Raw genomic sequence first — 21,424 nt, forward strand, 5'->3', positions numbered from 1 at the left:
TTTGGAGGGCCATAGCTTCCCCCATGCTTAAGATGCTTTGAAAACTGTGCGTGAAAGCCACAATAGCAGAGTGGGAATAACAAACAGGAATATAAAAGATATGTATTTAAATCTGTTTTAAAATGCTTAATTTTAGTGATTCCATATTGAACCTACTCTTTTATAGAATTGTTAAAAAAATAACTATTTGGATAAGGAGGAAAGGATCAGGCACTGAGGAAGGGATGTGGATATTGTTGCTTGAGCTGGCTAGGATTAAGTGAGGATGCTGGTGGGCTGAAGAAAAAATAGCACAGCTGAGAAAATATTGGTAATGAGAGGAAGCGAAAGGAACAGGCATTTGACTGGATCTTTTATTGTGGCTTTTAAAAGTGGTTATTTAAAGCCTTGCTAATTGAACTGACACTGGGCACTCCTCTGGGTAGCCAAATTGACATATTTGATGGTTATGGAAAATATTGGGGAAAATACTTCCAAGCTTGCATTTTAACGTTTACAGGTGATGGTTGTTTTTTGCAATGACTATGATCTTTTGCTCCCATTGACATGTGTGAAAGCATTTCAGGACTGCTGCAAGCTTTTGGCATTCATACTCACAAACAGCGAATGTTTCCTGTTTGACGTTAAGTATGATTCCCCGCCCCTCCTGGATTCCAGATCCTACCTTTGACTGTAACTGGGAGCTGTTCATCCTTTGAGTGCTGAAATTTGCATCTAATGAGGTGTTTATACGGCAAGTTTTCTAATGCTAGTCTTTTGGCTTTAAATAGGCTTGTAGAATATATTTACAGATAGCTGGTCTCTCTCTTTCCCCTCCCTTTCTCTCTCTTTCAGCTTAATTCAAAAATAAGTGACTTAAATCAGAGGGCTTACCTCGCATTTAAAATTTAGTGCCTGTGTTTGAACATTTTGAGGCATTTGGTGAATTGCAATGCTTTTCAGACTGAAGCGTTTCATTTTAAGCTTAGTGAGTGTAGGCTGTAACCATAGTGATTTCTGCATATATAAGCTTTGCCAATGCACTTCAGTCCTTGTGTGCAACATACTGTACTTCCCTATAAGCAGGAGTTGGCTTCCACGATAAGAGTGTTTGGCAATCTTGACAAAATCTGTTGTGAGTTTATCTGGAGGAATATCCTTTGCACACCTGTGGGGAAGGAATGCCACAGCTTGGTGACAGTTGGTTCTCTTGTGACCTAACTCTGTTCAAGTGTTCACTTGAGTAAATTCAGCATTAGGTTTCCAAATAAGATGGCTGTTTAATAACATGAAATATGCTTTAAATACTTGGTTTCATAACATGCTATAATTATTATGCTGTACTGATGAACATAGCAAATATACACAGCAGTCCAGAATTTTTTTTGGCTTGCTTTATTCTGTGTACTTTCATGTAGCATTGGGTTTTGCCAGATTACGGAAGAAGTGAATTGTATAGTGTTTAACATAAGCCAAAATCTTCCCTACCATGGGCCAGGGAACTCCCACTGCTAAAGAAGCAGTCTTCATATAGTTTTCTCGTTTGGACAGAGCTTTGTGAAAGCAGCTCACAGATTGAATATCTGCCTGAAACCTCTGGAGCTACATGATCTAGTCATGAGTTATTTCAGTTGCAACTGTAAAAAACAACAATAAAAAAACCAACCTGATAAATCGTTGTGCATTGTGTAGGACCGAAGTCCTATGATTGCACATTCATCATTCGCATGACACATTTTGCAGTGCTGTGTGTTGTCCCTGAGGAAGACAGAAGATGGCATTAAGAATCTTCAGATAGCCATACGTCCTTTAGTCCAACTCATGTGAACAGTTCTGGTTACAAATAATGCATTGCTTCAGCCCTCTCTCTATATATTGTTCAGACCACTAATATAGGTCTTGGCCTTCACTGGGCAAAGCCCAATCAAATTTATCCGAGAGGCTATCACTTCATTGCTGTTATAGCCATTAGGAATTTATTAGGAGGCTGATATGTCCACTGCATTATTCTCTCTGTGAGCCTATTCGGTGGGGTTGTAAATAACAAAGCAAACAGTTATGAAGCAGTGTGAGGTTTTCACCAGACATTTAATAGGTTGATGCATCTTCATTTTGAATGGTGGGTTAATCCCATGCCCAGAGTTTAGATTTTGTGTGAGTGCGCACACAAACGGACAGCAGACTAACTGGGAAAATTGCAAAAGAAAGTCTATTTCCCTTCTTGGATTTGTTTCTTCCCTTGCTGCAGGGTCCAGTTTGTTTTTTTTTTTTATAAATTTTTTTATTGCTTTTTTCCAGAATCTAAATCCATCATCAATAACACAACAAAAGCGGTTTTACAGAAAGAAAAAGAAATTAAACAAGAAAAAATTCATTTTTCGAAGTCTTTTTTTTTTTTTTTTTCATCATCCACTGGACTTCCCCATCTCCTCCATCCCTGCATTCTTTATAATAAATATAAACAGCAAATTAATACCTTGTTTCCTGTGTTTTTGTATTTTCATCTAATTATTCACTCTGAAATTAAAACTTTTCTCAATCATTAACTTTGTTTCTATCAACTCCGAATTTCAATACTGAAGCATATTTACCTCAAACCTTAGCAAATTTTTAACATTCATATATCTTATAATGTTTTTGTAAATAGTCCTTAAATTTTTTCCAATCCTCTTCCGCAGCCTCTTCTCCCAGGTCTCGGATTCTGCCAGTCATTTCGGCTAGTTGCATATAGTCCATCAGTTGTGTGTGCCATTCTTCCAGTGTGGGTAGCTCCTGTGCCTTCCAGTATTTAGCTATGAGAATTCTTGCTGCAGTCGTTGCATATAGAAAGAAGGTTCTGTCTTTCTTAGGTATCCTCTGGCCCACAATGCCCAAGAGGAAGGCCTCTGGTTTCTTCTGAAAGGTATACTTAAATACCTTTTTCAACTCGTTATAAATCATTTCCCAGAAGGCCTTCACCCTCGGGCATGTCCACCAGAGGTGGTAAAAAGTTCCTTCAGCCTCCTTACATTTCCAACATTTATTATCAGACAAATGGTATATCTTTGCAAGTTTGACTGGGGTCATGTACCACCTGTACATCATTTTCATAATATTTTCCTTTAAGGCACTACATGCCGTAAATTTCATACCGGTGGTCCATAACCTTTCCCAGTCCTCAAACATAATGTTGTATCCAATATCTTGTGCCCATTTTATCATGGCTGATTTGACTGTCTCATCTTGAGTATTCCATTTAAGCAGCAAGTTGTACATTCTTGAAAGCACTTTCGTCTTAGGTTCAAGTAATTCTAGTTCTAATTTTGATTTTTCCACCTGGAAACCAATTTTTTTATCTTTTTTAAAGATCTCTAAAATTTGGGCATAGTGAAACCAGTCTCGCACCTTCCCTTTCAATTTTTCAAAGCTCTGCAACCTCCAAGTGTCACCCACTCTTTCTATTATTTCACAGTATTTTGCCCAGCCACCCCCCATATTAAGTATTTTTGTGGCTTTAGCCTCCATCGGTGATAACCACCTCGGAGTCTTGTTTTCAAATAAGTCCTTGTATTTAGTCCAGACAGAAAACAGAGATTTCCTTACAATATGGTTTTTAAACAACTTATGAGACTTTACCTTGTCGTACCACAAATATGCATGCCACCCAAAAGCATTGTTGAACCCTTCCAGATCTAGGACATCAGTGTTTTCTAGCAAAAACCAATCTTTCAGCCAGCAGAGGGATGCAGCTTCATAATACAACCTTAAGTCCGGCAGGGCAAAACCCCCTCTTTCCTTTGCATCTGTTAATATTTTAAATTTTATTCGGGGCTTTTTGCCCTGCCAGACAAACTTCATAATGTCCCTCTGCCACTTTCCAAAACATTCCACTCTGTCCACGATCTGTAGGGTCTGGAACAGAAACAGCATTTTTGGCAATACATTCATCTTTACTGCTACAATTCTTCCCAACAAGGAAAGTTTCAATCTTGACCAGATTTCTAGATCCTTTTTAATTTCAGACCAACATTTTTCATAATTATCTTTAAACAGATTCAAATTTTTCCCAGTCAAGTTGACCCCCAGGTATTTCACTTTATTAACAACGTTTAGTTCTGTTTCCTTCTGAAACCCATCTATTTCTAAAGGTGTCAAGTTTTTTGCCAAAACCTTAGTTTTTTGTTTGTTTAACTTGAATCCCGCCACCCGACCAAACTCAGAAATTAATTCCAATACTCTTTTTGTGCTGGACACCGGCTCCTGTAATGTCAAAACCAAGTCATCTGCAAAGGCCTTCAGTTTATATTGTTTTCCTCCGACCTGTATTCCTTCCACCTGCTGATCCTTCCTGATCAAATTTAGCAAAACCTCAAGGACAGAAATAAATAGCAAGGGTGATAGGGGGCACCCCTGTCGTGTTCCTTTTTCAATTTTAAACTCTTCTGTCACCACATTGTTTACTATCAATTTAGCCTTTTGTTCTGAATATATTGCATCTATGCCATTTTGGAACGCCCTTCCCACTCCCATCCCTTCCAAATTCTTCTTCATAAATTTCCAAGATATATTGTCAAAGGCCTTCTCCGCGTCTATAAATATCAAAACTGCTTTTGTGTTCAAATTTGTCTGTAGAAGTTCCAGAACGTCAACAATGTTCCTAGTATTATCTAACAAATGCCTGCCAGGGAGAAAGCCTGCTTGGTCTTTATGAATAACTCCATTTAAGACTTTTTTCAATCTATTTGCCAAAATGTCAGCAAAAATCTTGTAATCCACGTTTAGGAGTGAGATGGGACGGTAGTTCTTAAGTTGAGTCTTTTCAGATTCCAATTTTGGTATCAAAGTGATGAATGCCTCTTTCCACGATTCTGGTGCCCCCTTCCCTTCCATAATTTGATTACATACCTCCATCAATGGCTGAGTCAGGTATTCCTTCAATATCTTATAGTATTTGGAGGTAAGTCCATCTGGGCCCGGGGATTTGCCTAGTTGCATGTTCTGAATGGCATTTTCGATTTCCTGTTGGGTTATTTTATAATTCAGGTCAGTTTGTTTGTCTTGTGTTAGTTTTTGTAGGCCATAGCTTTTTAAAAATTTATTTATTTCAGTCTCCACTTGGGGTCCTTGGGAAAACAATTTTTTAAAATATCTCTGGAAACACTTTCTAATTTCCTCTGGTTTCTGAATACATTCTCCTTCAACCTCTAGATTGGTAACAAAGTTCAGTTTTTGTCTCTTTTTCAGCTGCCATGATAGCAGCTTCCCACATTTATTTGCCGATTCAAATGATCTTTGTTTCATCTGTTTGATTTTCCATTCAACTTCTTGATTTATCAGTTTTGCATATTGTGCTTGATGGAATTTTATTTCTCTCAAAACTTCTTTTGATTTTGGATTTAGTCTCAACTTTTTCTCTCCGTCTTTTATCCTTTCCAAGATCTTATCCTTTTTACCGTTCCAGAGTTTTTTCTTAATAGAATTCTGCTGTATCAGAAACCCTCTCATAACAGCTTTGCTTGCGTCCCAGATTGTTTTTTTTTCCACCGAAGTGTTCAAATTTAGTTCAAAGTAGTCCTTCATCGTCTTTTGGGCCTTCTTCACTATCTCCTGGTCTCTAAACAATGCATCATTCATTCTCCATCTGAAGGATCCAGCTGGTGTAAGTCTCAAGTCCATTTTCAAGGGGTTATGGTCGGAGCAAGTTTTAGGGCAGATCTCTACTTTTTTGGTCTTGGGTGCCAGTCCTCTAGATATCCAGATTTGGTCGATTCTTGTCCAGGATAGGTGGGCCTCAGAAAAGAATGTTCCCTCTCTACCTAGGGGGTTCTTTGTCCTCCAGATATCAATCAAGTCCATATTGTCTGTGAGTTCAAAAAAAGTCTTTGGTAGTCTGCCATCTTTAGTCACGTTTTGATTTTGTGACTTATCCATGTGTGTGGAGACAACCCCATTCATATCTCCCATCAGAATGATGTTATTATAGTCCATATGGTCCAGCATTGTCTCATGCAGCTTCCCATAAAATTCAGATTTCCCCTCATTTGGTGCATAAATTCCAATTATCAAAAATTTTTCTCCTTGTGATTGTATTTCGATCGCCAAAATTCTTCCTTGTTCATCTTTGAACACAAATTTTGGTGCTAGGCTCTCCTTTGCATATATCACGACTCCCCTTTTCTTTTCTTTAGCTGATGAAATAAATTCTTGGCCTAGTCGCTTGTTTATTAGCACTCTTCTGTGGAGCCTAGTCACATGGGTTTCCTGGAGACAAATGACGTCTAGTTGTTCTTTCCTCAAAATGTGAAAAATCCTTTTCCTTTTTTCAGGGGAATTTGCCCCATGGATATTCCAACTAAAAAGCTGCAGAGACATCCTGGATCAGCTTGTTAGCCGATGGGGTTGTCTCCCTTCTCGTCTATGTCTGGAGGTGGATCTTTTGTACCAGGCGTGGGGGGTGGCCAGGTACCTGCTGTCCCTTTTCGAAGGTCCTCCCCGTGATCGTTTAGGAATTTTTCTTGCTCTTCTGCTGTTCTGATTCTCACCTTCTTCCCTTTCAAATTAAAAGATAATCCTTGGGGGAATTCCCACCTGTAAGGGATTGTGTTGTTTCTTAATAATCTTGCCAGATCCTTGTATGTAGTTCTTAAGTCCAACAATTGTTTTGGTATGTCTCTGAAGATTTCTGCTGTCTTTCCCTGTATCACCAATGGGTTTTTAAAATGTAGGCCAAGTATGTTGTCTTTTTCTTGCTTGTATCTCAATATGATCAAGCAATCCCTTGGTTTATCTTTCTTGGCCACTCTTCCCAATCTAAAAGCGGTGACGATTTTGAAGTCTTTCTCTTCTGCCAAACCCCAGAACTTGGATATTTCTGCAGTCAAAAAGCCAGCCAAATCTTCCTTTTCTAGTTCTGGAATATTTCTAATCCTAAGATTACTTTCCCGGTTTTTCAGCTCCGCCATAGACAGATAGGCCTGTTGTTCAGTGACCTGTCTACTCAGTGGTCTTACTTCCCCTCTTAATTCCTCAATCCTTTTTTTGTTTTGGTCTGCTTTCGTGTTTGCGTCCTCAGCTAATTTTCGGTTCTCTGATATAGTCTTTTCAAAATTTCCTATCGCCTGTGTGTTTTGAGCAACTTGGTCTGTCAACTTATTAATCGTTGCTGTAACCTGGTCAAATTTAGCCGCTTGTTCATCAGCTTTCTTATTTAATGCTGCCAGTTGATCCAATATTTCTTTAGAAATAGGGTCTAATCCTCCTGCAGCCATATCCTCCAAAACTGGCTGTTTAAATTGTCCTTCTTGCAGACCTGTCACAATTGGAACAGATGATCTACGTGGCTGCACAGGCAAAGTTGATTGCAATAGTTCAGTTTGTTTTGCTTTCTTGGCAGCCCTTGTTTTTCCTGCCACACTCATTCCACAACTGTCTAGGTTTCAAGGTCAAATTGTAAATCCCATGGGAAAAGCAATCATCCAGGCAAAAAGATTTCCAAAACAACCAGCAGTTCTCAGAGGTTTATATTTCCACAATCCAGCAGGGGGAGCTCCCGAAAAGTTTCCACCATTTAATTCCCAAATATGGTAAAATCCAAAATAAGGGGGGGAAACCCTCTAAATTCACTTTAAACTGCAGATGATAAAGGTTCTTTGCGAAGGTGTGAACAACAGTTCCTTTTTTGTAACTGCAAAGTAGCCCAATGTAACTTTATGTCTCTATACACAGTTGCCACAGTCTGATGTTACTTTGTATCCAGGCAGCCCGTGAGCTGGGGCTTATAACTTTATAATCCACAAAATATAGAGAGGTATAGCACAGTCTCACAATCAAATCCAAACTTGCAGGGTAAGTTCCAACTTCTTTTAAACTCCTTTCAACGCTTCCGCTTTAAAAAAACTTTGCTCAGTACTTTAAACAGGGACGGAAGACTGACTTCCTTTTTAGCGTCTCCCGCTTTCAGCCGAAATTCACCAATTTGATGTCCAAATAAAGCCTCAAATTTCTTACTCACGAGTTTGTTGTTTCCAATCAAATGTTCAAAGAAGAAAGGTCAGCGTTCATCAGCAGCAGCCGCGCGGCTTCGCTTCCGCGGAAAGAGCGATGGATTCACAGCACCGCTACCCCCTCCACGTTCCGGAGCCCCTTACGGGGTCCCTTCTGCGTATCCGAGGTCGCTCCTGGTGCCCGCCGAATCCCACGGCCACGGGCTCACTCTACCCGTGGTTTTCCTAAACGGGTCGTCGCTGTGCCGCAGCGCACGACCCTTTTCCGCGGAGCCCCTCTTCAACAACTGAAGAGGACCGCCATTGCTGTTTCGCGCCGCCTCCGGAAGTCTGCAGGGTCCAGTTTGGGAGCAATTTGCATGATCTGCAGAAGTTAAAGAATGAAAGTGTTTTGTTTTATTGATCTGGCATAATTAGTTGCAGCTCCTTATAGGAAAGTGGAGAAGATATAGCAATGTCCTACATTTAGGTAACTTCCTTGTTTACAGAATATTGAATCGCTTGTTATATTTCCATCCAGGGTTTCAGTTAAATCACGAATAAATATTTGGTTGCTTAATTAATAGCTGTGTCTCAAACTACTCCTGTCTATGACATGTGCACTGCTAACAATTAATTGTGCAACATATAACCTTTGATTCTATAAGGCAATAAGTCTAGCATAGGCTGGGCAGGGCAATGATATATTTAGTTTCCTGTATGAAGGCTGTCCTTCTACCAGAATCCAAATGTTTGCCACCCTGACCGTGTTTCAGCATTTTCATCTCTCCGCAGACCTATAAGGTAAGAGTGCATAAACATAAAAGGTTATATGTTGCACAACCTCAGAACTGGGAACTGAATGTAGCCCTCTCTCTCTGACTCTCAGGGCTCACTGTCATGAATCACTGGTCTACCTAGCAGCAAGTCACTGCCCACTGTCAAATCCCCAGTCTGGGAACAATCCATGAGTTCAAAGTCCAGTCTGAAGCACACTCCCACAGAGACTTAGCAGGGGGTTGGACTCGATGGCCCTTGTGGTCTCTTCCAACTCTCTGATTCTATGATTCTATGATCCTGGAGCATCCAAGCTGAGGCCCATCAACATGGGTAGTTGAGTAGGCACAGCGCTTCAGCTCTGCTGTCCTTTTGTACTTTGCATGCTGATTGCAGCATCTGGGCTTGATGAGCCAAGTGACCCTCACCTGTCCTGAGCCTACTCCAGCTGAGGAATCACACCCTCCTCCCAGAGCTAGTGAGCCCCACCTGGCCAGCTAGTGGGCCCATGCTTTCCTCTGCTTCCTGGAGCACCCTGCCCACTGCTCCCTACAGCTTAGAGCCCGCCATGTTCATGGAGACAGGGGGCTCTCTGGCTCTGGGTCCAACTGCTCTGGTTCCTGTGCATTGACCCCCATCCCTTTGCCATCCCCTATCACTCCGTGAGAGCTTCCTATACCAACCTTTCCTTCCCCATCCCCAGCTTACCCCAGTGTGTCCCAGTCCCAGCTATACCCCTCGCTGGGATCCTCCTCTTCCTTTTCCTCCTCCTCGTTGTCCTGCCAGTTCATGATACTCATGCCTGGCTACACCTCTTTCCCCAGGCCAGACACTGCCCTTGATTTGTAACCTCATTGAATGTAATTGCTGGGATGTGTCCTTGAACACTGACAATGGTCAATTACCCAATTCCGGGTGGGCAGAAGTCACAGTGCTCAGTCCCAGATGGCTGTTGAGATTAATCCGGTTGGAGGCATTGCAAGGTGGGATTGCCCACCAAACTCCCCATTTGAACAGGCCAATTACCCACCACTACCATGTGTCACCTAGAAGGTTACCCATAAGGGAATGTAGCTGTTGGGTGTCAAGGCTCTGTCAAGGCTTCAGGAAAGCTATTCCTTCCCCGATTGGAGCAAGAGCAGAGAAAACAAGGTAGAGTCCTTTTTCATAAGTTTTATTCAATTCTAATAGCAAGAGGGACGCAGGTGGTGCTATGGGTTAAACCACAGAGCCTACGACTTGCCGATCAGAAGGTTGGCAGTTCGAATCCCCAAAACGGGGTGAGCTCCTGTTGCTCGGTCCCTGCTCCTGCCAACCTAGCAGTTCAAAAGCACGTCAAAGTGCAAGTAGATAAATAGGTGCCACTCTGGCGGGAAGGTAAACGGCGTTTCCGTGCACTGCTCTGGTTCGCCAGAAGTGGCTTAGTCATGCTGGCCACATGACCCGGAAGCTGTACGCCGGCTTCCTCAGCCAATAAAGCGAGATGAGCGCCGCAACCCCCGAGTCGGTCACGACTGCACCTAATGGTCAGGGGTCCCTTTACCTTTAGCTTTAATAGCAAAAGACAAAAAAACTCAACAAGCCTGAACAATGATGTTGCTCCAAACTGGGCTCCTCCTTCCTGCCTGCCTGCCTGCCTGCCTCGCAACATCATTTCCCTTTACAGTGGCTGCCTGAGGCCAAATGTCTCTGATTCCATTGTTCCTGCACCCTTAATGAATGCTGAGTTCTGGGAGAAGGAGATCAGAAATACTCTCCAGTGACAATGTGTCAGCTGGCTGCCCTGTGGCAATTTCCCCCTTCTTCTAACACTTCCCAACAATTTTTGTTTGTCTGTCTCTGAGCTGTGACCTTCCTCAGCCCCCTCAACCCCCTGCTGTAAATCAATGCTGCATTCTTCTTCTCCTGCAGCGTCAGGAGAAGGGGGGAGGATGATCTCCACCATTCCTCATCCGTCTCGCCTTCTTGAGTCCAATCCCTGACATTGGGCTAAAAAATAATACTAAAGGTTTCTCACCCCTGGTTTAGGGTGAATTAGGGGTGAATCTGGGCTTATGTCCGAGACACTGGAATGAAGCACAGTGAACCCAAATTTGCCTGTGTTTTGTAGAAACTTTCATTTATAATTACCTGACTGTGGGGATGCCCTCCCTGTCAAGGTGTGTCTGTCTCCAACGTTATCAACTTTGGGGAGCCGTTTGAAAAGATTCCTGTTTACCCAGGCATTTGGTGGCTGAAGAATACTGTTTCTGGCAAGGACTCTCCTCTTTCGAGAGGGGAGTGGTTGTGGGCAGGATTCGATCCCAGCCCCAAGCAGGGGGCGTTAGCCCCCTGCCATCCACTCACCTGGCTGGCACCCCACACCCACGGGCAGACAGCCAAACAGGCGGTTAATAGGGGGCACGGACAGCGACTCAACTAGTTGCTGCGCCAGCCTCATGGCCTCACTTTTTCTTCATCCCGGTGCGAGTCACCCACCCCCCACTCCCTTAGAGCTCAGGGTTTCAATTGCTCTTTTGGCCTTGCTATGGACCTTAGGTTGGTCGCCCTGGTTGGCTGGGGGGCCTGGTAGGAATTTTTCCATTTGGCATTAGGCTTTGTGGTTTTTTCGCCTACCTCGTAGCAATCGTCACAACTTTTTGTGGTATTGGTGGGTAGGTTAGGCATTGGAATATGTTGCGGTGTGTGGAAGAGCTAGGTGTGGCCATCGCCTACACCTTCAATTTTTGGGTATTCCGTTAAAGGAATCCGGTGGTCGTGGATCCTGTCTGATGCCTGTGTGGCGGGTGGCCATGGCACGACCCTCGGTGACATCAGGGGAGAGCTTATAGTTGGATTAGCATCAACGGGCTCCACCTACTGGTGAATAAACCCCCCTTTTACAGACTCACCCCTCTCCGAGTGGGTGGAGTCAAGTCACGTGATCCAGTGCCTAAGCCAATACCTTTTCACTTGCTGTAATCAATAAAGTTGTGGCCTTTTCTTGCCCATTAACCTTACATCACTTGTCCATGTGTCTTCATTTCACTATGCAGGGATCGGGACCTCGAACCACAACCATGAAATTACTAGATGAGATGCTTTTAACTGTAGAATGCTTTAACTATTTTAGAATGCTTTCTTTTTAAAAAAAAATTAAAAATTGTGGGTGTGTTTGCTGTCCTGAGCCCCTTGTGGAGGAAGTATGGGACATAAATTCAATAATTATATTTAAATATTTATATTTAATTATTCAATTCCTATAGGCAGTGTTGAGCCTTAGGTGTTAAGTAGTTTCTTGAGAATGAAGGGAATTTTCAGGTGATTGAATGATTTTTAAGAACGACACTCACTGGAAGATTTGGGCTACAATCCTGGCATGAGTAACATAGCAGTAAGCCCCTTTAAACACAGTGAGGCTTACTTCTGAGCAAACATGCATGGAATTGCACTGTCAGAGCTAAGACTGAAGTCCAAATAATTTCCATTATTTTCTGTGAAGTAAGTAAAAAAGTTTTAAAATGCTAATCGCTCCACTGCAGAAGATACTTTCCTTGCAGAGGAATTTTAGTAGTCAAGCCAAAGTTGAAAAAAGAAGAAGTTTTGCCATCAAGTGTAGTCCCTTTCTTTTCTATGAACACTAATTCTTTCTTTATTTTTGCCCACTGGTACTTATGGAGCATGAAATTGAAATGAGCATTCCCATCCCCCCCCCATCCTTTTGTGTTCAGTATTGCTGCTTATATGAGAATAGTAGCTTTTTTTTTTTGTTTCAAGCTGTTCTGTGTTCTGTTGACTTCACAACTCAGCAAGTGTATTTATGTTCTGAATAAAACACCAGTTTTTGCGGTTTGCTGGAATTGGTGGTGGTGGGATTTGGCAGCGACGGGGAGAATGTATAAAAAGCAGAATGTAGGTTTCAGGCAGCTCTTGTGCATAATGGTAAACTCTATACGCAAAGGCCCTGACATGGGCATTTAAGAGTCAATGGAGCAATACAGCCACAGAAATAGTGGAGCCCACATATATGAAAATAGTCATTGAATCCTGTTTATTTTGTGTAGGATATAGTACAGAATTCATCTTCAAGAACATCAGAGCTTTCATCATCATCATCATTTATTATTATTCAGAGCTTCTGCATCCACTAAAGTTGACAAGGGACCTCGACAGAACCTGGCTCCCTCAAGTTATATTTCTTTGCACAGTTAGAAAGCTCTCAGACATGTCTGCCAGAGGGATGTTGTTAGTAGTAACTGCACAAAACTCAGCATGGAAAGTATCAAAAGTATCAATCTGTCTGACTTTTAACAAAGCACGGGTTTCTGGTCCTGTTCCAACAAGAAAAACCCTGAGAGAAGTCAGTGGATCATAGAATCATGGACCTTGAACATCTTTTTGTCCGACCTCCTGTTAAAACCAGGGTTGACAGGATGTGGCATCTGGGGACATTGTACAAAGTATATGCAGCACTGCATATATTATTCTTTCATAAACCCATTTGTCTGTGCCCCCCCCATTCATTCAGTATATACCTAAAGTACATACTGATTAGTGTACCTAGATGTTTGCCTGGAAGATACACTTGGAGTCTAGTTTCATGATTTATAGATGCACCCTATATCCAGCTAAAACTAGATTAGATTAACCCAGCTGCCACATAAACAAAGACACTTGGGCTAGGTAATACTGCTTCCAAACAAAGAACATTTAAGTTGAAATGCATGTCAGCAATCCCAAATACTCTAATTGAACTCAACAGAGCTTGGTAAACTTGCATAGGATTGCACTGCAAAACATTAACCATAATGTACATTCATAGACGTATTATTTACTCTTATCATTCCATGGGCTCAAAATAAAATAAAATGTTCTTCTTGACACTCTACCAGCCTGGAGTCCAGGAGCTCCCCAAGACTACAGAACTGAATAATTAGGGCAAGCTAATTCTGTATCATTGATGGAAATGTCGTTCTCCAAGATATGAGGCCACCCATCATAACTTTTGACCCCAGCTGGGTTTTATCCACACATTCCAGTTCCCAACCATGACTAGACACTTAGCACCATGTCTGCAAGTGATAAAGGGAAGGGAAGGAAGAGTCAGGTGTGACTGCCACATTGATGGGGAGATTAAACATTCCTGTGAATGCCTGCCAGGCTCTTACAGTCCTATGATCACACCTCTCAATCAGCTATAGCAAATGTCTCAACATTGGCTCAGATAATATGGCACAGTGTCCCTATATAGTTGTATATCAAATGCCCACATGCAATCCCAGTACCGTACCCATTTTAATACAAGCTGGTGGCATTATCAAAAATATTCGTAGCGTGATCCAATTTAGCACTAGTTAATGGGCACGATGCAGCGGACTCACATAGTCTTAATAAAGATCCTCCCCCTTTTATTAAATAAAGCAAAGACAGCCGGGGGGGTGCTATTGAGTGAATGGAGGCACTCTGTGGACTTCCCACATCATCTCCCAGCCTCTCATTAATATGTTAACCCAGCTGTGGAACACAAATCAATTTGTTTTGAACCATTAGGAAGAGCTGGATGGGGATGTGGGAAGCACCCAGGCATAGGTTGGAGGAAGTGAAAACAGGGTACTTTTGAACCTAGGTGCAGGTGGTATATCTGCAGAGTAATGGGTCATGCCAACGCTGTCCAGAATGCAACTGTGACCACCCATTTGGAACTCTTCCCCAGATTAACATTTTTAAAACAAAGCTTCCAATAGCTTGAGTCTCTATCAAGATGATTTTGAGGAAGGGCTGAATTAGAGCTGATGGAGCCACTGATTCCACCAGCCAGTCAAAGCAAATAGCTTTGGACCACATGGAAAGCATCTATATATATGGCAGAAAACAAGACTGAACCTCCCACTGTTTAAACCCTGACTCAGACATGTAGTAATGAATTAGAACCCAAGGTAGGAATGATGAGCAAATGTTTCATAGGGAAGACAATATTTCATAGGCAAAGACAATCTGGATTTATGAATCCAGCCACTCCCTAGACCTTTTACTAGATGACCCCATGCAGATGAAGGAACTGAAGATTTTGTGAACATGCTCATATATTCATGTGCACTTATATTTTTGTTAGCTTTGTTATGTAAAGTTTGTTCTTTTAGTGGCTTTGTTTGGGATGATCATCTCGCTTTCCATTTAATGAAGCATTCGCTTCCCTTTGTCCAAGTGAGCTAAAAGCACTTAGATATTGAAATCAAAAATAAAAGCTAAACAATTAATTGGCTGCTTGTTCACTGCAGCCAGATTGACATTGCCCAAACACTGGAGAGATGTGTGCTATTGGACTACAGGTGTGATATTTAGCCTTCATGGAAATAGTGACTCAAAATGATATTTCTTCATGGTATTAAAAAAAATCAAATAAATTTGCTTTGACTTAGCACTCACTTAATTTTTTTATATTAGCAATAAGGGCCACAGTAAAAATCCACCATCCTATCATGCTAGGATTTGGAATGCATGACACTGTATTTTTTTAAATTTACACACACACACACACACACACACACACGACTTTATTGCAGTCCATGGACCCAAAATACACAATACATTTTTTAAAATTTACATTGTCACTGTTGTTTTAATTTCATTTTTGTATTTTTCCCTTGTATTCCCATGAATGCATATTTGTACTTCACACTGATTTGAAGCCACTTTGTGTCCCTTCCTGGGAGGCCGGAGGGACATTGCTGGAACAACTCTTGGGTTGGGGCAACTGGCTAAAAGGTTTTATAATGTTTTAAGCGGTTCTGATTTTGGTTCCTCTGCTTTGCTTATGTAGGCTTGACGCTGGTTAAATGTTTAGTTGGGGCTGGCAGTTATTTTAATTTGGGTATAACTGTAAACTGTTTATTATTGATATTATTGTTGTTGTTGGTTTCTATTGATTCATTGGTTGGTTTGTTGCTCGTATAGGATATTTTGTTTTTTAATGTTTGATGCTTTGTTGTGTTTTTATGTATGTTGTAAGTTGCCCAGTGTGGCTGGGCAAACCCAGTAAAATGGGCAGAATATAAATTTATTATTATTATTATTATTATTATTATTATTATTATTATTATTACTGTGTAAAGTAATCAGTTCAAAAAAATTATGAATAAAGATCATAGTATTATGGAATTATAGAGTTGGGAGGGGCCCTGAGGAACATCCAATCCACCCCTCTAGAATGCAGGAGTATGCAGTTGTCTTATACAGGGATCAAACTTGCAACCATGACGTTATCAGCACCATACTCTAACCAACTGAGCTATCCAGGATGAAAATGAGAACATAAGAGCCTGCTAGATCAGGCCATTAACACATCTAGTTAGTCCTATCAGCCAGCCCTCGAGTCTGCGGCTGCTGTTGCTGAATGCCAGGTTGGCTCTGAGTAAGACCCCTCTCATCCATGATCCATGATTTTGGATGAGGAGGCCGATCTGGTCTGTATCACTGAGACTTGGGTGGGTGAGCAGGGTGGAGTTGGCCTTACCCAGTTGTGCCCATCTGGGTATTCGGTGCAGCATCAGAGCAGGCTTGAGGATTGGGGAGGTGGAGTTCCTGCGGTCTATAGAGATTCCATCACTCTCTCCAGGCTCTCTTTCCAGGTGGGGGGAACTCCTACTTGGGGACTTCCCTGGCTTTTTTCCCTGGCCTACGTAGGACCAGTCTGGATAGTTTAGCCTTGGTGAAGACTTGATGTTTTCATCCCCCAAAAAGTTTTTGAGTTTCTGCTGAAATGAGGCTGCATTTTAATGTTGTATTTTAATCTTGTTTTTAAGTTGTACAGTGGTACCTCGGGTTAAGTACTTAATTCGTTCTGGAGGCCCGTACTTAACCTGAAACTGTTCTTAACCTGAAGCACCACTTTAGCTAATGGGGCCTCCTGCTGCCGTCGCACTGCCAAAGCCCGATTTCTGTTCTCATCCTGAAGCAAAGTTCTTAACCTGAAGCACTATTTCTGGGTTAGTGGAGTCTGTAATCTGAAGCGTATGTAACCCGAGGTACCACTGTATTTCAATCAACTTGTTTTATATTTGGTGTTAGCTGCCCTGAGCCCGGTATTGGCTGGGAAGGGCGGGGTATAAATAAAATTATTATTATTATTATTATTATTATTATTATTATTATTATTATTATTAGTGTGTTTTCCTGGCATTGGACAATTGGGACAGATTAGGGATTCTGCTGATTTACCACCCACCATCTCCCTGCCTGAGCTGACAGAGCTGTTCTCAAAGGCAGTGTTGAGGACTCCCAGAATTCAAGATCCATGCCAAAGCAACTGGCTCTGGGGTGCTTTGTGGCTGTCATGATGACCGTGGAGCTGTCCCAACATGTAACTAACACTTTGTTTTCTGAACAGGGCAGGAAGAGGGTGATCTGATATCAGTTCCCTGTCCCGGTCAGATCACTTCCTGTTGAGATTTAGCCTTTCAGAACCTTTTCCCATCTGCAGAGATGGGGGACCTCCTCCTCCTCCTGTTGCTGCTGCTGTTGTTTATATACCAGCCCTCATCAAAAAGAACTCAGGATGGCCTTTCCTTAAAGGCTGATGGAGGTTCTGGGGGATTTTCCAGCTGATATGACTGGCGCTCCTGTCAAAGTCCTGGCCAACTTCCTCAGCAGCCAAATGGCTCAGGCCTTTGACACTATTGCCCCTGAACACCCTCTTTCATTTCATGGAGCCCGCTTGGCTCCCTGATAAACTCCAGAGCTTAGGGCAAGGAAACAAGCTAGGAAGCAACTCAAACGTAGGTGGAGGAAAACTCCAAACAAATGCAATAATACACTGGTGAGGGCTCATCATGGAGCCTGCCTCGTGGCACTGGAGGCAGCAAAGAAGGCTGACTTTGCTGCCTCTATTGCATCCTCATTGTGCTGTCCAACAGAGCTTTTCTGAGTAGCGCATTATGTAGTGTCCTTATGTGGGGCTCCTCAGGGTACAATATTACCCCTTACACTGTTTAACATTTACCTGAAACTGCTGAGTGGGGTTATCTGGACTGAGGCCCTGCTCGTGAATGGTTCTTGAGACTTGGATAGATGGCATGTTGCCTGCTCTTGATGGAGTTATGCTCCCTCCAAAAGACTGTGTATGTAGCTTGGGAGGACACCTGGGTCCTTTGTTGTGGCACAAAGTGCCTTCCATCAGCTTCAGCAAGTGGCCTGCAAATCCTTTTGGGTGTGATGGTTGTCAGAGAGGTCCATCTTGGTATGCCTTAGATGTTTGACTAGCTGAAGGCCCAGGAGAGGGCATTCTCTGTGACAGATCCTAAAGTTGTAGCAAACAGAAGCTCATCAATGCAGTTGTTCCAGAATTGGTGTTATATTCGAGTTCCCTCAGGCACCTGCTAGTAGCATGGGCACTGCATATTGCAGAAGCTGCAACTTCTGGACCATTTTCAAGGACAGCCCCATGTAAAATGCATTGCAGTAATCCAACCTGGAAGAGACCAGAGCGTGGATAACTGTAGCCAAGCTATCTCAGTCCAGGAATGGCCATGGCTGGCATAGCAGTGAAACCTGGCAGTCCTAGCCACTGAAGCTACCTGGACTTCAAGTCATAAACATAGCTTTCTAGCCTTTTGAATTTAACAGAAAGGCTGAAGCAAAGTTTATTGAAAACTCAGAAGTGCTTTGGGTACCAATGCAGCAGCAAATGAGGGGGATAATGGCCAAGAACAGGCACAAAAGGAGACAAATATTCTCAACAGTAGAGGGGTTGGGAAGTGGGTGTTTTGCCCTCCCCAATCCTACTTCTGTTTCTAAAGCAGGCACTGAACACCCAGTGTGGCATGAATTTGAACCCAGTTCTTTTGTAGTGGACTAGATTCACTTTAAATATTGGAGGTGCTTACAGTTTCAAGCACATTTTTCAAGGCCAGAATGGAAAGGTGGCATTCATGCGGCATGGTACCTGTCACAATTAAGGGCAGCTAGTTTGCACAAGCAGAATACTTTGGAAATTGCATTTCTTTTGGCACTGGAGATGTGATAAAATCACCCAGCCAATATGGGACTTTCACCTGTATTTTTCAGCCAGCCTCACAAGATTCTGGAATGTCCAGGCCAGCAAATTCTCACAATTACTCTATGCTGTTAGTGTGGCCCACTGTATACCTGAGCCCGGCTTTGGCTGGGGAGGGCGGGATATAAATAAATTTTATTATTATTATTATTATTAGGACTGCACTGTGAAATATTGACCTAGCTGAAATAAGAATTTAAAGCCATTGGTAATTGCAATGTAAATGACTTTGATACCCCCTTTTTTAAAAACAACCACAACACCACATTTATTCAGTAGTTACAATACAGCTTTGTCCGCTGCCATAATATCACAGAATGATCACTCCCAAATGCCAGTGATGTGGGATTGAGGATTGGAGTGAATGGCTTTGATACCTTTGAGTATTTTTTTTTAAAAAACTAACAAATGGCAACACAACGGCCGCATAATATTTTTGCAGGTGGCTGCATTGTGTGTCAACATGTTGCAGTGGCAAGGCACAAGAAACAGAGTCCTGCTCATTTGCTGATAAGAACACAGCCACTGTCCATAACATTTCCTGTGCGGCTTTCATTCAGCCTGCATGTTGCCCCCAATGCTTCCTGAAATGCCCAATGACTGCAGAAAGGGCAGGTTTCTCTTGGGTGCCTTCTTACCAATCTCTAGGCAGGACAACTTTTGTTTCTGTCCTGTTCTTTTCAGTGGGAGCTGTCTCAGGCAGTTTTTCAGTGCTCGTTCTCCTTGCACTGCTCTTCTGATAACGATGTAGGATCCGTAGTGGTATCACAGTAACTAGAAGAAGCTGCAGCTGTAAGTGGATGGACCCCATCCACCACCTCTGCCCACTCAGATATTCTAAAGATTTTGTTTCGTCAGTGGCCGTGACGTTTAGTAGGAAGTTGCCCATTTATGGAGACTAGAGCAAATGATATCATCACAATAGGTGGCTCCTCTCTACATAGGGATCATTTGTGAAATGAGATTACAGGCATTTATCTGGGAAACAGGAGGCTGCTTTATGTAATTGATATCCTGGAGAATAATGCTGTACAATAATCAAGACAGATCTTCTATTCCCCCCACCTCCTGTGATTTGATTAGGTGGGGAGAAATAGCCCTTCTTTTCCTGCTTGAGCAATAAAGCCCCTTATCCACATGGAATAAGCTCCAGACCATGTTTTCTGTTATGCTTGAATATATGGGACATGCATTGCAATCCTATGCTTGCCACAATGCTGCAGTATAGTTGTTTTGCAGAGCTGTGTAGCAGGCTAGTCAAAGCTGTGACTAACGAGGTCCTTCCTTGGATACATAGTTCAGTCTCTGGCCCTCCTTTTTTAAAAACAATGCATTTGAATCATTCACCGATTGCATATTTTTCCTGATCTGTGTGAGGCTTCACGCTCTCTGCCTGGATGCTGCCTGCAGTACAGCAAGACCCTCGGATACGGTAAGTCAGAGATGACTCAATTCTCACTCTTTTGCTTTCTGTGTATACTTTCATTCTATACTATGCTGTGATGCACATAAGTATGATGTGTGTTTGTGTGTTAGGGGTGAGGAATACTGTCTTAATTAGTCTGTCAGCTCATTAATTTTCAGCAGAGGCTCACTCTCTTTCTCTTTCTCATTCTCCCCCTCCCCCAGTACTTTGCACCATGTCCCCCCCCTCCACCACCTGCCTTTTCCAGGCAAGCAATGAAGCTGTACTGTCTTCAAGTAAAATGATCAGGCTTTCTTTTTTCCCTTTTTCCTTTTATTTCAACCTTGCTGCATTGCACGGTATGTTTTAGCAGCAGGAACAGATTGGAAAAGAACATATATTAAGGGAAAGTGTTGAACTTAACAGGTGATGCCATGGGAAGGGGAGGATAAGTTCAGCCTCCAGTTTAACCTTTGCAATATGTAATTTCTAAGACAGGGCTCCTGTTAGGTTTCGTATTTCTCTTTGCAATAAGCATGTGCCATATGCCTTTCTGCTTTCCATATTCTTCCAGCAAAACTATGGACCTTCAGCTGCATTAGCCTCCGTTTGAAGTGAAGGCAATAATATTAAAAGCCCCACCATAAAAAGCCAGTTCTTTGTAATGCAGGATGCAGAAGATGATTCAGTAGTACCTCTTATCAACTGCATTAAATGTGATAAATCGAGGTGTGGGGGGGGGATAAAGGCTGTGGGTTGCTGTTGTACGAATATGATACCACTGCTTAAAATATATATTCTTTAATATACTAGCCCTATCATTAGAGAAGACTTGAAAAGAATTTCCAGTAATGATGAGGTTGGTACTTTATGAATTATAGAGAGAGGGGATTTCATGCTGGGTAAGAATTGCTTGAGAAGGAGTAGAATGAAGGGGTCTGTTGTAACAGTAGGTTACTAGGTCCTCTTTACTAAGGTTCACCTATGATCGTCTTTACTGGAATGGGCAACTTTGCAACAACTCTCTGTTGGTGCCTGGAAGGCTTGAAATGCACATTGTATGTGGGGCCAGTTTAGATGCCTGCATTTTCCATGCAATGTGATTTTCAAGGGTAAGTGAGTCTAGGCAATGACACACAAATAAATAAAGGTTTGTCAAACAGTTCTTGTAGACTCTCGGTGAACTACTATTGTATTTGTAAAACCATCCAATTCATATTTTTTTAAAAAAAATTACCTCTCTCATTTCTCCAGGATGGCACAATCACTGAA

General features: G+C 42.3%; 1 protein-coding gene across 7 annotated transcripts in view; it reads left to right on the forward strand.

Annotated features, from left to right (window-relative positions):
• Positions 1–21,424, forward strand: part of DLGAP2 (DLG associated protein 2) — a 403,016-nt gene that overhangs the window by 90,100 nt on the left and 291,492 nt on the right. For 2 of the 7 annotated variants that reach the window (XM_053380808.1, XM_053380809.1), the window contains exon 1: positions 19,686–20,179. The exons of 3 other annotated variants lie outside the window; for them this stretch is intronic. The gene's annotated coding sequence lies outside the window, so the exon portion shown is untranslated. Of the gene's footprint in view, positions 1–19,685; positions 20,180–21,424 lie in introns of those variants that run through there. 2 more of the 7 variants (XM_053380810.1, XM_053380811.1) reach the window with 1 other exon arrangement.

This window comes from Podarcis raffonei, chromosome 3 (assembly GCF_027172205.1).
Source record: "Podarcis raffonei isolate rPodRaf1 chromosome 3, rPodRaf1.pri, whole genome shotgun sequence".
In the NCBI taxonomy this organism is placed as follows: domain Eukaryota; kingdom Metazoa; phylum Chordata; class Lepidosauria; order Squamata; family Lacertidae; genus Podarcis; species Podarcis raffonei.